Source organism: Anabrus simplex, chromosome 3 (assembly GCF_040414725.1).
Source record: "Anabrus simplex isolate iqAnaSimp1 chromosome 3, ASM4041472v1, whole genome shotgun sequence".
NCBI classification, from domain to species: domain Eukaryota; kingdom Metazoa; phylum Arthropoda; class Insecta; order Orthoptera; family Tettigoniidae; genus Anabrus; species Anabrus simplex.
The window spans coordinates 94,842,793-94,856,843 of NC_090267.1; the positions used below are offsets into that span (position 1 = coordinate 94,842,793).

The 14,051-nt window shown below is 48.6% G+C and overlaps 8 non-coding genes across 8 annotated transcripts; all 8 read right to left on the reverse strand.

Moving 5' to 3' along the window:
* Window positions 1–808: 808 nt before the first annotated feature.
* On the reverse strand, window positions 809–881 carry TRNAK-CUU (transfer RNA lysine (anticodon CUU)). Its single transcript has one exon. It is a non-coding gene; the product is annotated as a tRNA-Lys (tRNA).
* Window positions 882–2,039: 1,158 nt separating this feature from the next.
* Window positions 2,040–2,112, reverse strand: TRNAK-CUU (transfer RNA lysine (anticodon CUU)). Its single transcript has one exon. It is a non-coding gene; the product is annotated as a tRNA-Lys (tRNA).
* Window positions 2,113–3,289: 1,177 nt separating this feature from the next.
* TRNAK-CUU (transfer RNA lysine (anticodon CUU)) lies at window positions 3,290–3,362 on the reverse strand. The gene has a single exon. It is a non-coding gene; the product is annotated as a tRNA-Lys (tRNA).
* Window positions 3,363–4,505: 1,143 nt separating this feature from the next.
* On the reverse strand, window positions 4,506–4,578 carry TRNAK-CUU (transfer RNA lysine (anticodon CUU)). The gene has a single exon. It is a non-coding gene; the product is annotated as a tRNA-Lys (tRNA).
* A 1,183-nt stretch (window positions 4,579–5,761) lies between these two features.
* TRNAK-CUU (transfer RNA lysine (anticodon CUU)) lies at window positions 5,762–5,834 on the reverse strand. Its single transcript has one exon. It is a non-coding gene; the product is annotated as a tRNA-Lys (tRNA).
* A 2,443-nt stretch (window positions 5,835–8,277) lies between these two features.
* Window positions 8,278–8,350, reverse strand: TRNAK-CUU (transfer RNA lysine (anticodon CUU)). Its single transcript has one exon. It is a non-coding gene; the product is annotated as a tRNA-Lys (tRNA).
* A 2,386-nt stretch (window positions 8,351–10,736) lies between these two features.
* On the reverse strand, window positions 10,737–10,809 carry TRNAK-CUU (transfer RNA lysine (anticodon CUU)). Its single transcript has one exon. It is a non-coding gene; the product is annotated as a tRNA-Lys (tRNA).
* Window positions 10,810–11,983: 1,174 nt separating this feature from the next.
* TRNAK-CUU (transfer RNA lysine (anticodon CUU)) lies at window positions 11,984–12,056 on the reverse strand. The gene has a single exon. It is a non-coding gene; the product is annotated as a tRNA-Lys (tRNA).
* Between the last annotated feature and the right edge of the window lie 1,995 nt (window positions 12,057–14,051).

Below are 14,051 nucleotides of genomic sequence, written 5' to 3' on the forward strand. Positions count from 1 at the left end.
GCTGAACGGTGGCCTGGCGGGGGGGTGGGAAGATTGCAACCTTAAGTTAGGTACCATTCCGGCATTTGCCTGGAGGAGAGTGGGAAACCACGGAAAACCACTTCCAGGATGGATGAAGTGAGAATTGAACCCACCTAAACTCAATTGACTTCCCGAGGCTGAGTGGACCCCGTTCCAGTCCTCGTACCACTTTTCAAATTTCGAGGAAGAGCCGAGTATCGAACCCGGGTTTCCGGGGATTGCAGCTAATCACACTAACAACTTCACCACAGAGGCGTACTTTAATAAATTCTCCGGTTAATTACACTACAACTGAATGTTGTGTGCATTTCTTTCCGTCAATTATGGCAACCTCGAATGCCACCAGAACGCACGAAGAGTAACACAGCACATCGCTATGGTTTAACTCTGCATTCTCGAGGCGGGTGTGTTCAAACCCCACCGTAGGCTGTGAAGAGAATGGTTTTGCGTCCTTTCGCATTCTCACATCCAGGCAAATACCACGCTCGATAACTTCTTCGTCCTTCGTTGCACCACAAATCACCACACATCTCCTGACCTGAGAGATGGCGTCACGTTGTAGGAGTCTAAGAGGCCCGACCAACACGGTAAATAGACTAAGAAAGAGAGAAATATCCTTAAAACAACAATGACTACCTCTTCCACTCTTCCGCCGTCACAATATGGTACCCAATAAAACTGAGTCAGGTGGTGAAGGCACCATATTTGAAGCCGGTGGTACAGACTTCACTTCAGGATCATGTTTGAACAACGTGTTATTTAATATTTACCAATGACGTAAAACAGACGCCCAACGTGGGGCTCGAACCCACGACCCTGAGATTAAGAGTCTCATGCTCTACCGACTGAGCTAGCCGGGCACGACAGGCACTGTTTTATCAGTAAGATTCAAAGCTGTCTTTCTATTATTAGGCATCTTCCTCTGCCACTTGAATGGGAGGCGATTTCATCATACCGAGCGTGCTTGCCCTGGGAGATCCTTACAGAATATTGTGCTATTCCTTCTTCTTCTTCTTCTTCTTCTTCTTCTTCTTCTCCTTCTTCGTTTTAATTACCTGTTTAGCCTCCAGGGTCGGTTTTTCCCTCGGACTCAGCGAGGGACCCCACCTCTACCGCCTCAAGTGCAGTGTCCTGGAGCTACAGACTCTGGGTCAAGGGGTACAACTGGGGAGGATGAGCAGTACCTTGTCCACGTGCCCTTACCTGCTATGCTGAACGGTGGCCTTGCGTGGGGATGGGAAGATTGCAACCTTAAGTTAGGTACCATCCCGGCATTTGCCTGGAGGAGAGTGGGAAACCACGGAAAACCACTTCCAGGATGGATGAAGTGAGAATTGAACCCACCCAAACTCAATTGACTTCCCGAGGCTGAGTGGACCCCGTTCCAGCCCCCGTACCACTTTTCCAATTTCGAGGCAGAGCCGGGAATCAAACCCGGGCCTCCAGGGATTGCAGCTAATCACACTAAATACTGCACCACAGAGGCGTACGTTAATAAATTCTCCGGTTAATTACACCACAACTGAATGTTATGTGCATCTCTTTTCGTCAATTATGGCAAGCTCGAATGCCACCAGAACGCACGAAGAGTAACACAGCACATCGCTACGGTTTAACTCTGAATTCTGGAGGCGGGTGTGATCAAACCCCACCGTAGGCCGTGAAGAGAATGGTTTTGCGTCGTTTCGCATTCTCACATCCAGGCAAATACCACGCTCGATAACTTCTTCGTCCTTCGTTGCACCACAAATCACCACACATCTCCTGACCTGAGAGATGGCGTCATGTTGTAGGTGCTTAAGAAGCCGGACCAACACGGTAAATAGACTAAGAAAGAGAGAAATATCCTTAAAACAACAATGACTACCTCTTCCATTCTTCCGCCGTCACAATATGGTACCCAATAAAACTGAGTCAGGTGGTGAAGGCACCATATTAGAAGCCGGTGGTACAGACTTCACTTCAGGATCATGTTTGAACAACGTGTTATTTAATATTTACCAATGACGTAAAACAGACGCCCAACGTGGGGCTCGAACCCACGACCCTGAGATTAAGAGTCTCATGCTCTACCGACTGAGCTAGCCGGGCACGATATGGGGTGGGTTATTAGTAAGATTCAAAGCTGTCTTTCTATTATTAGGCATGTTCCTTTGCCACTTGAATGGGAGGCGATTTCATCATTCTGAGCGTGCTCGCCCTGGGAGATCCTTACATGATATTGTGCTATTCCTTCTTCTTCTTCTTCATCTTCATCGTTTTAATTATCTGTTTAGCCACAAGGGTCGGTTATTCCCTCGGACTCAGCGAAGGATCCCGCCTCTACCGCCTCAAGTGCAGTGTCCTGGAGCTACAGACTCTGGGTCGGGGAATACAACTGGGGAGAATGACCAGTACCTCGTCCAGGTGGCCTTACCTGATATGCTGAACGGTGGCCTTGCGGGCGGATGGGAAAATAGCAACGATTAGACAAGGAAGAGGGAAGGAAGCGGCCGTAGCCGTAAATGAGGTACAATCCCGGCATCTGCCTGGAAGAGAAGTGGGAAACCACGGAAAATCACTTCGAGAATGGATGAGGTAAGAATCGAACCCACCTAAACTCAATTGACTTCCCGAGGCTGAGTGGACCCCGTTCCAGCCCTCGTACCACTTTTCAAATTTCGAGGCAGAGCTGAGAATCGAAACTGGGCCTCCGGGGATTGCAGCTAATCACATTAACCACTACACCACAGAGGCGTACTTTAATAAATTCTCCGGTTAATTACACCACAACTGAATGTTATGTGCATCTCTTTCAGTCAATTATGGCAAGCTCGAATGCCACCAGAACGCACGAAGAGTAACACAGCACATCGCTATGGTTTAACTCTGCATTTTGGAGGCGGCTGTGTTCAAACCACACCATAGGCCGTGAAGAGAATGGTTTTGCGTCGTTTCGCATTCTCACATCCAGGCAAATACCACGCTCGATAACTTCTTCGTCCTTCGTTGCACCACAAATCACCACACATCTCCTGACCTGAGAGATGGCGTCACGTTGTAGGAGTCTAAGAGGCCCGACCAACACGGTAAATAGACTAAGAAAGAGAGAAATATCCTTAAAACAACAATGACTACCTCTTCCATTCTTCCGCCGTCACAATATGGTACCCAATAAAACTGAGTCAGGTGGTGAAGGCACCATATTTGAAGCCAGTGGTACAGACTTCACTTCAGGATCATGTTTGAACAACGTGTTATTTAATATTTACCAATGACGTAAAACAGACGCGCAACGTGGGGCTCGAACCCACGACCCTGAGATTAAGAGTCTCATGCTCTACCGACTGAGCTAGCCGGGCACGACAGGCACTGTTTTATCAGTAAGATTCAAAGCTGTCTTTCTATTATTAGGCATCTTCCTCTGCCACTTGAATGGGAGGCGATTTCATCATACCGAGCGTGCTCGCCCTGGGAGATCCTTACAGAATATTGTGCTATTCCTTCTTCTTCTTCTTCTCCTCCTTCTTGGTTTTAATTACCTGTTTAGCCTCCAGGGTCGGTCTTTCCCTCGGACTCAGCGAGGGACCCCACCTCTACCGCCTCAAGTGCAGTGTCCTGGAGCTACAGACTCTGGGTCGGGGGATACAACTGGGGAGGATGACCAGTACCTTGTCCACGTGCCCTTACCTGCTATGCTGAACGGTGGCCTTGCGTGGGGATGGGAAGATTGCAACCTTAATTTAGGTACCATCCCGGCATTTGCCTGGAGGAGAGTGGGAAACCACGGAAAACCACTTCCAGGATGGATGAAGTGAGAATTGAACCCACCCAAACTCAATTGACTTCCCGAGGCTGAGTGGACCCCGTTCCAGCCCCCGTACCACTTTTCCAATTTCGAGGCAGAGCCGGGAATCAAACCCGGGCCTCCAGGGATTGCAGCTAATCACACTAAATACTGCACCACAGAGGCGTACGTTAATAAATTCTCCGGTTAATTACACCACAACTGAATGTTGTGTGCATCTCTTTCCGTCAATTATGGCAAGCTCGAATGCCACCAGAACGCACGAAGAGTAACACAGCACATCGCTACGGTTTAACACTGCATTCTGGAGGCAGGTGTGATCAAACCCCACCGTAGGCCGTGAAGAGAATGGTTTTGCGTCGTTACGCATTCTCACATCCAGGCAAATACCACGCTCGATAACTTCTTCGTCCTTCGTTGCACCACAAATCACCACACATCTCCTGACCTGAGAGATGGCGTCATGTTGTAGGAGCTTAAGAAGCCGGACCAACACGGTAAATAGACTAAGAAAGAGAGAAATATCCTTAAAACAACAATGACTACCTCTTCCATTCTTCCGCCGTCACAATATGGTACCCAATAAAACTGACACTGGTGGTGAAGACACCATACTTGAAGCCGGTGGTACAGACTTCACTTCAGGATCATGTTTGAACAACGTGTTATTTAATATTTACCAATGACGTAAAACAGACGCCCAACGTGGGGCTCGAACCCCCGACCCTGAGATTAAGAGTCTCATGCTCTACCGACTGAGCTAGTCGGGCACGATATGGGGTGTTTTATTAGTAAGATTCAAAGCTGTCTTTCTATTATTAGGCATGTTCCCTTTGCCACTTGAATGGGAGGCGATTTTATCATTCTGAGCGTGCTCGCCCTGGGAGATCCTTACAGAATATTGTGCTATTCCTTCTTCTTCTTCTTCATCTTCATCGTTTTAATTATCTGTTTAGCCTCCAGGGTCGGTTATTCCCTCGGACTCAGCGAAGGATCCCGCCTCTACCGCCTCAAGTGCAGTGTCCTGGAGCTACAGACTCTGGGTCGGGGAATACAACTGGGGAGGATGACCAGTACCTCGTCCAGGTGGCCTTACCTGCTATGCTGAACGGTGGCCTTGCGGGCGGATGGGAAAATAGCAACGATTAGACAAGGAAGAGGGAAGGAAGCGGCCGTAGCCGTAAATGAGGTACAATCCCGGCATCTGCCTGGAAGAGAAGTGGGAAACCACGGAAAATCACTTCGAGGATGGATGAGGTAAGAATCGAACCCACCTAAACTCAATTGACTTCCCGAGGCTGAGTGGACCCCGTTCCAGCCCTCGTACCACTTTTCAAATTTCGAGGCATAGCTGAGAATCGAAACTGGGCCTCCGGGGATTGCAGCTAATCACATTAACCACTACACCACAGAGGCGTACTGTAATAAATTCTCCGGTTACTTACACCACAACTGAATGTTATGTGCATCTCTTTCAGTCAATTATGGCAAGCTCGAATGCCACCAGAACGCACGAATAGTAACACAGCACATCGCTATGGTTTAACTCTGCATTTTGGAGGCGGCTGTGTTCAAACCACACCATAGGCCGTGAAGAGAATGGTTTTGCGTCGTTTCGCATTCTCACATCCAGGCAAATACCACGCTCGATAACTTCTTCGTCCTTCGTTGCACCACAAATCACCACACATCTCCTGACCTGAGAGATGGCGTCACGTTGTAGGAGTCTAAGAGGTCCGACCAACACAGTAAATAGACTAAGAAAGAGAGAAACATCCTTAAAACAACAACGACTACCTCTTCAATTCTTCCGCCGTCACAATATGGTACCGTACCCAATAAAACTGAGACTGGTGGTGAAGGCACCATACTTGAAGCCGGTGGTACAGATTTCACTTCACGATCATGTTTGAACAACGTGTTATTTAATATTTACCAATGACGTAAAACAGACGCCCAACGTGGGGCTCGAACCCACGACCCTGAGATTAAGAGTCTCACGCTCTACCGACTGAGCTAGCCGGGCACGACATGCACGGTTTTATCAGTAAGATTCAAAGCTGTCTTTCTATTATTAGGCATGTTCCTTTGCCACTTGGATGGGAGGCGATTTCATCATTCTGAGCGTGCTCGCCCTGGGAGATCCTTACAGAATATTGTGCTATTCCTTCTTCTTCTTCCTCTTCTTCGTTTTAATTATCTGTTTAGCCTCCATTGTCAGTTATTCCCTCGGACTCAGCGAAGGATCCCGCCTCTACCGCTTCAAGTGCAGTGTCCTGGAGTTACAGACTCTGGGTCGGGGGATACAACTGGGGAGGATGACCAGTACCTCGTCCAGGTGTCCTTACCTGCTATGCTGAACGGTGGCCTTGCGGGCGGATGGGAAAATAGCAAGGATTAGACAAGGAAGAGGGAAGGAAGCGGCCGTAGCCGTAAATGAGGTACAATCCCGACATCTGCCTGGAAGAGAAGTGGGAAACCACGGAAAATCACTTCCAAAATGGATGAGGTAAGAATCGAACCCACCTAAACTCAATTGACTTCCCGAGGCTGAGTGGACCCCGTTCCAGCCCTCGTACCACTTTTCAAATTTCGAGGCAGAGCCGAGAATCGAAACTGGGCCTCCGGGGATTGCAGCTAATCACATTAACACTACACCACAGAGGCGTACTTTAATAAATTCTCCGGTTAATTACACCACAACTGAATGTTGTGTGCATCTCTTTCCGTCAATTATGGCAAGCTCGAATGCCACCAGAACGCACGAAGAGTAACACTGGACATCGCTATGGTTTAACTCTGCATTTTGGAGGCGGCTGTGTTCAAACCACACCGTAGGCCGTGAAGAGAATGGTTTTGCGTCGTTTCGCATTCTCACATCCAGGCAAATACCACGCTCGATAACTTCTTCGTCCTTCGTTGCACCACAAATCACCACACATCTCCTGACCTGAGAGATGGCGTCACGTTGTAGGAGCCTAAGAGGCCCGACCAACACGGTAAATAGACTAAGAAAGAGAGAAATATCCTTAAAACAACATTGACTGCCTCTTCCATTCTTCCGCCGTCACAATATGGTACCCAATAAAACTGAGTCAGGTGGTGAAGGCACCATATTTGAAGCCGGTGGTACAGACTTCACTTCAGGATCATGTTTGAACAACGTGTTATTTAATATTTACCAATGACGTAAAACAGACGCCCAACGTGGGGCTCGCACCCACGACCCTGAGATTAAGAGTCTCATGCTCTACCGACTGAGCTAGCCCCGCACGATATGCATTGTTTTATCAGTATGATTCAAAGCTGTCTTTCTATTATTAGGCATGTTCCTTTGCCACTTGAATGGGAGGCGATTTCATCATTCTGAGCGTGCTCGCCCTGGGAGATCCTTACAGAATATTGTGCTATTCCTTCTTCTTCTTCTTCCTCTTCTTCGTCTTCTACTTCTTCTTCTTCGTCTTAATTATCTGTTTAGCCTCCAGGGTCGGTTTTTCCCTCGGACACAGCGAAGGATCCCGCCTCTACCGCTTCAAGTGCAGTGTCCTGGAGCTACAGACTTCGGGTCGGGGGAAACAACTGGGGAGGATGAGCAGTACCTCGTCCAGGTGGCCTTACCTGCTATGCTGAACGGTGGCCTTGCGGGGGGATGGGAAAATAGCAAGGATTAGACAAGGAAGAGGGAAGGAAGTGGCCGTGGCCGTAAATGAGGTACCATCCCGGCATTTGCCTGGAGGAGGGTGGGAAACCGCGGAAAACCACTTCCAGGATGAATGAAGTGAGAATTGAACCCACCGAAACTCAATTGACTTCCCGAGGCTGAGTGGACCCCGTTCCAACCCTCGTACCACTTTTCAAATTTCGAGGCAGAGCCGAGAATCGAAACTGGGCCTCCGGGGATTGCAGCTAATCACACTAACCACTACACCACAGAGGCGCACTTTAATAAATTCTCCGGTTAAATACACAACAACTGAATGTTGTGTGCTTCTCTTTCCCTCAATTATGGCAAGCTCGAATGCCACCAGAACGCATGAAGAGTAACACAGCACATCGCTATGGTTTAACTCTGCATTCTGGAGGCGGGTGTGTTCAAACCACACCGTAGGCCGTGAAGAGAATGGTTTTGCGTCGTTTCGCATTCTCACATCCAGGCAAATACCACGCTCGATAACTTCTTCGTCCTTCGTTGCACCACAAATCACCACACATCTCCTGACCTGAGAGATGGCGTCACGTTGTAGGAGCCTAAGAGGCCCGACCAACACGGTAAATAGACTAAGAAAGAGAGAAATATCCTTAAAACAACAATGACTACCTCTTCCATTCTTCCGCCGTCACAATATGGTACCCAATAAAACTGAGTCAGGTGGTGAAGGCATCATATTTGAAGCCGGTGGTACAGACTTCACTTCAGGATCATGTTTGAACAACGTGTTATTTAATATTTACCAATGACGTAAAACAGACGCCCAACGTGGGGCTCGAACCCACGACCCTGAGATTAAGAGTCTCATGCTCTACCGACTGAGCCAGCCGGGCACGATATGGGGTGTTTTATTAGTAAGATTCAAAGCTGTCTTTCTATTATTAGGCATGTTCCTTTGCCACTTGAATGGGAGGCGATTTCATCATTCTGAGCGTGCTCGCCCTGGGAGATCCTTACAGAATATTGTGTTATTCCTTCTTCTTCTTCTTCCTCTTCTTCGTCTTAATTATCTGTTTAGCCTCCAGGGTCGGTTATTCCCTCGGACTCAGCGAAGGATCCCGCCTCTACCGCCTCAAGTGCAGTGTCCTGGAGCTACAGACTCTGGGACGTGAGATACAACTAGGGAGGATGACCAGTACCTCGTCCAGGTGGCCTTACCTGCTATGCTGAACGGTGGCCTTGCGGGGGGATGGGAAAATTGCAAGGATTAGGCAAGGAAGAGGGAAGGAAGCGGCCGTGGCCGTAAATGAGGTACCATCCCGGCATCTGCCTGGAAGAGAAGTGGGATACCACGGAAAATCACTTCCAGGATGGATGAGGTAAGAATCGATCCCACCTAAACTCAATTGACTTCTCGAGGCTGAGTGGACCCCGTTCCAGCCCTCGTACCACTTTTCAAATTTCGAGGCAGAGCCGAGAATCGAAGCCGGGCCTCCGGAAATTGAAGCCAATCACACTAACCACTACACCACAGAGGCGTACTTTAATAAATTCTCCGGTTAATTACACCACAACTGAATGTTGTGTGCATCTCTTTCCGTCAATTATGGCAAGCTCGAATGCCACCAGAACGCACGAAGAGTAACACAGCACATCGGTATGGTTTAACTCTGCATTATGGAGGCGGGTGTGATCAAACCCCACCGTAGGCCGTGAAGAGAATGGTTTTGCGTCGTTTCGCATTCTCACATCCAGGCAAATACCACGCTCGATAACTTCTTCGTCCTTCGTTGCACCACAAATCACCACACATCTCCTGACCTGAGAGATGGCGTCACGTTGTAGGAGTCTAAGAGGCCCGACCAACACGGTAAATAGACTAAGAAAGAGAGGAATATCCTTAAAACAACAATGACTACCTCTTCCATACTTCCGCCGTCACAATATGGTACCCAATAAAATTGAGTCAGGTGGTGAAGGCACCACATTTGAAGCCGGTGGTACAGACTTCACTTCAGGATCATGTTTGAACAACGCGTTATTTAATATTTACCAATGACGTAAAACAGACGCCCAACGTTGGGCTGGAACCCACGACCCTGAGATTAAGAGTCTCATGCTCTACCGACTGGGCTACCCGGGCACGGTATGCAGTGTTTTATCAGTAAGATTCAAAGCTGTCTTTCTATTATTAGGCATGTTCCTCTGCCACTTGAATGGGAGGCGATTTCATCATTCCAAGCGTACTCGCCCTGGGAGATCCTTACAGAATTTTGTGCTATTCTTTCTTCTTCTTCTTCTTCTTCGTCTTAATTATCTGTTTAGCCTCCAGGGTCGGTTTTTCCCTCGGACTCAGCGAGGGACCCCACCTCTACCGCCTCAAATGCAGTGTCCTGGAGCTACAGACTCTGTGTCGGGGATACAACTGGGGAGGATGACCAGTACCTTGTCCACGTGCCCTTACCTGCTATGCTGAACGGTGGTCTTGCGTGGGGATGGGAAGATTGCAACCTTAAGTTAGGTACCATCCCGGCATTTGCCTGGAGGAGAGTGGGAAACCACGGAAAACCACTTCCAGGATGGATGAAGTGAGAATTGAACCCACCCAAACTCAATTGACTTCCCGAGGCTGAGTGGACCCCGTTCCAGCCCCCGTACCACTTTTCCAATTTCGAGGCAGAGCCGGGAATCAAACCCGGGCCTCCAGGGATTGCAGCTAATCACACTAAATACTGCACCACAGAGGCGTACGTTAATAAATTCTCCGGTTAATTACACCACAACTGAATGTTGTGTGCATCTCTTTCCGTCAATTATGGCAAGCTCGAATGCCACCAGAACGCACGAAGAGTAACACAGCACATCGCTATGGTTTAACTCTGCATTCTGGAGGCGGCTGTGTTCAAACCCCGCCGTAGGCCGTGAAGAGAATGGTTTTGCGTCGTTTCGCATTCTCACATCCAGGCAAATACCACGCTCGATAACTTCTTCGTCCTTCGTTGCACCACAAATCACCACACATCTCCTGACCTGAGAGATGGCGTCACGTTGTAGGAGCCTAAGAGGCCCGACCAACACGGTAAATAGACTAAGAAAGAGAGAAATATCCTTAAAACAACAATGACTACCTCTTCCATTTTTCCGCCGTCACAATATGGTACCCAATAAAACTGAGTCAGGTGGTGAAGGCACCATATTTGAAGCCGGTGGTACAGACTTCACTTCAGGATCATGTTTGAACAACGTGTTATTTAATATTTACCAATGACGTAAAACAGACGCCCAACGTGGGGCTCGCACCCACGACCCTGAGATTAAGAGTCTCATGCTCTACCGACTGAGCTAGCCGGGCACGATATGCATTGTTTTATCAGTATGATTCAAAGCTGTCTTTCTATTATTAGGCATGTTCCTTTGCCACTTGAATGGGAGGCGATTTCATCATTCTGAGCGTGCTCGCCCTGGGAGATCCTTACAGAATATTGTGCTATTCCTTCTTCTTCTTCTTCTTCTTCGTCTTAATTACCTTTTTAGCCTCCAGGGTCGGTTTTTCCCTCGGACTCAGCCAGGGATCCCGCCTCTACCGCCTCAAATGCAGTGTCCTGGAGCTACAGACATTGGGATGTGAGATACAACTGGGGAGGATGACCAGTACCTCGTCTAGGTGGCCTTACCTGCTATGCTGAACGGTGGCCTTGCGGGGGGATGGGAAAATTGCAAGGATTAGGCAAGGAAGAGGGAAGGAAGCGGCCGTGGCCGTAAATGAGGTACCATCCCGGCATCTGCCTGGAAGAGAAGTGGGATACCACGGAAAATCACTTCCAGGATGGATGAGGTAAGAATCGATCCCACCTAAACTCAATTGACTTCTCGAGGCTGAGGGGACCCCGTTCCAGCCCTCGTACCACTTTTCAAATTTCGAGGCAGAGCCGAGAATCGAAGCCGGGCCTCCGGAAATTGAAGCCAATCACACTAACCACTACACCACAGAGGCGTACTTTAATAAATTCTCCGGTTAATTACACCACAACTGAATGTTGTGTGCAACTCTTTCCGTCAATTATGGCAAGCTCGAATGCCACCAGAACGCACGAAGAGTAACACAGCACATCGCTATGGTTTAACTCTGCATTCTGGAGGCGGGTGTGATCAAACCCCACCGTAGGCCGTGAAGAGAATGGTTTTGCGTCGTTTCGCATTCTCACATCCAGGCAAATACCACGCTCGATAACTTCTTCGTCCTTCGTTGCACCACAAATCACCACACATCTCCTGACCTGAGAGATGGCGTCACGTTGTAGGAGCCTAAGAGGCCGGACCAACACGGTAAATAGACTAAGAAAGAGAGAAATATCCTTAAAACAACAATGACTACCTCTTCCATTCTTCCGGTGTCACAATATGGTACCCAATAAAAGTGAGTGAGGTAGTGAAGGCACCATATTTGAAGCCGGTGGTACAGACTTCACTTCAGGATCATGTTTGAACAACGTGTTATTTAATATTTACTAATGACGTAAAACAGACGCCCAACGTGGGGCTCGAACCCACGACCCTGAGATTAAGAGTCTCATGCTCTACCGACTGAGCTAGCCAGGCACGATAGGGGGTGTTTTATTAGTAAGTTTCAAAGCTGTCTTTCTATTATTAGGCATGTTCCTTTGCCACTCGAATGGGAGGCGATTTCATCATTCTGAGCGTGCTCGCCCTGGGAGATCCTTACAGAATATTGTGCTATTCCTTCTTCTTCTTCTTCTTCCTCTTCTTCGTCTTAATTATCTGTTTAGCCTCCAGGGTCGGTTATTCCCTCGGACTCAGCGAAGGATCCCGCCTCTACCGCCTCAAGTGCAGTGTCCTGGAGCTACAGACTCTGGGACGTGAGATACAACTAGGGAGGATGACCAGTACCTCGTCCAGGTGGCCTTACCTGCTATGCTGAACGGTGGCCTTGCGGGGGGATGGGAAAATTGCAAGGATTAGGCAAGGAAGAGGGAAGGAAGCGGCCGTGGCCGTAAATGAGGTACCATCCCGGCATCTGCCTGGAAGAGAAGTGGGATACCACGGAAAATCACTTCCAGGATGGATGAGGTAAGAATCGATCCCACCTAAACTCAATTGACTTCTCGAGGCTGAGTGGACCCCGTTCCAGCCCTCGTACCACTTTTCAAATTTCGAGGTAGAGCCGAGAATCGAAGCCGGGCCTCCGGAAATTGAAGCCAATCACACTAACCACTACACCACAGAGGCGTACTTTAATAAATTCTCCGGTTAATTACACCACAACTGAATGTTGTGTGCATCTCTTTCCGTCAATTATGGCAAGCTCGATTGCCACCAGAACGCACGAAGAGTAACACAGCACATCGGTATGGTTTAACTCTGCATTCTGGAGGCGGGTGTGATCAAACCCCACCGTAGGCCGTGAAGAGAATGGTTTTGCGTCGTTTCGCATTCTCACATCCAGGCAAATACCACGCTCGATAACTTCTTCGTCCTTCGTTGCACCACAAATCACCACACATCTCCTGACCTGAGAGATGGCGTCATGTTGTAGGAGCTTAAGAGGCCGGACCAACACGGTAAATAGACTAAGAAAGAGAGAAATATCCTTAAAACAACAATGACTACCTCTTCCATTCTTCCGGTGTCACAATATGGTACCCAATAAAAGTGAGTCAGGTGGTGAAGGCACCATATTTGAAGCCGGTGGTACAGACTTCACTTCAGGATCATGTTTGAACAACGTGTTATTTAATATTTACCAATGACGTAAAACAGACGCCCAACGTGGGGCTGGAACCCACGACCCTGAGATTAAGAGTCTCATGCTCTACCGACTGGGCTACCCGGGCACGGTATGCAGTGTTTTATCAGTAAGATTCAAAGCTGTCTTTCTATTATTAGGCATGTTCCTCTGCCACTTGAATGGGAGGCGATTTCATCATTCTAAGCGTACTCGCCCTGGGAGATCCTTACAGAATTTTGTGCTATTCTTTCTTCTTCTTCTTCTTCGTCTTAATTATCTGTTTAGCCTCCAGGGTCGGTTTTTCCCTCGGACTCAGCGAGGGACCCCACCTCTACCGCCTCAAATGCAGTGTCCTGGAGCTACAGACTCTGGGTCGGGGGATACAACTGGGGAGGATGACCAGTACCTTGTCCACGTGCCCTTACCTGCTATGCTGAACGGTGGTCTTGCGTGGGGATGGGAAGATTGCAACCTTAAGTTAGGTACCATCCCGGCATTTGCCTGGAGGAGAGTGGGAAACCACGGAAAACCACTTCCAGGATGGATGAAGTGAGAATTGAACCCACCCAAACTCAATTGACTTCCCGAGGCTGAGTGGACCCCGTTCCAGCCCCCGTACCACTTTTCCAATTTCGAGGCAGAGCCGGGAATCAAACCCGGCCCTCCAGGGATTGCAGCTAATCACACTAAATACTGCACCACAGAGGCGTACGTTAATAAATTCTCCGGTTAATTACACCACAACTGAATGTTGTGTGCATCTCTTTCCGTCAATTATGGCAAGCTCGAATGCCACCAGAACGACCGAAGAGTAACACAGCACATCGCTATGGTTTAACTCTGCATTC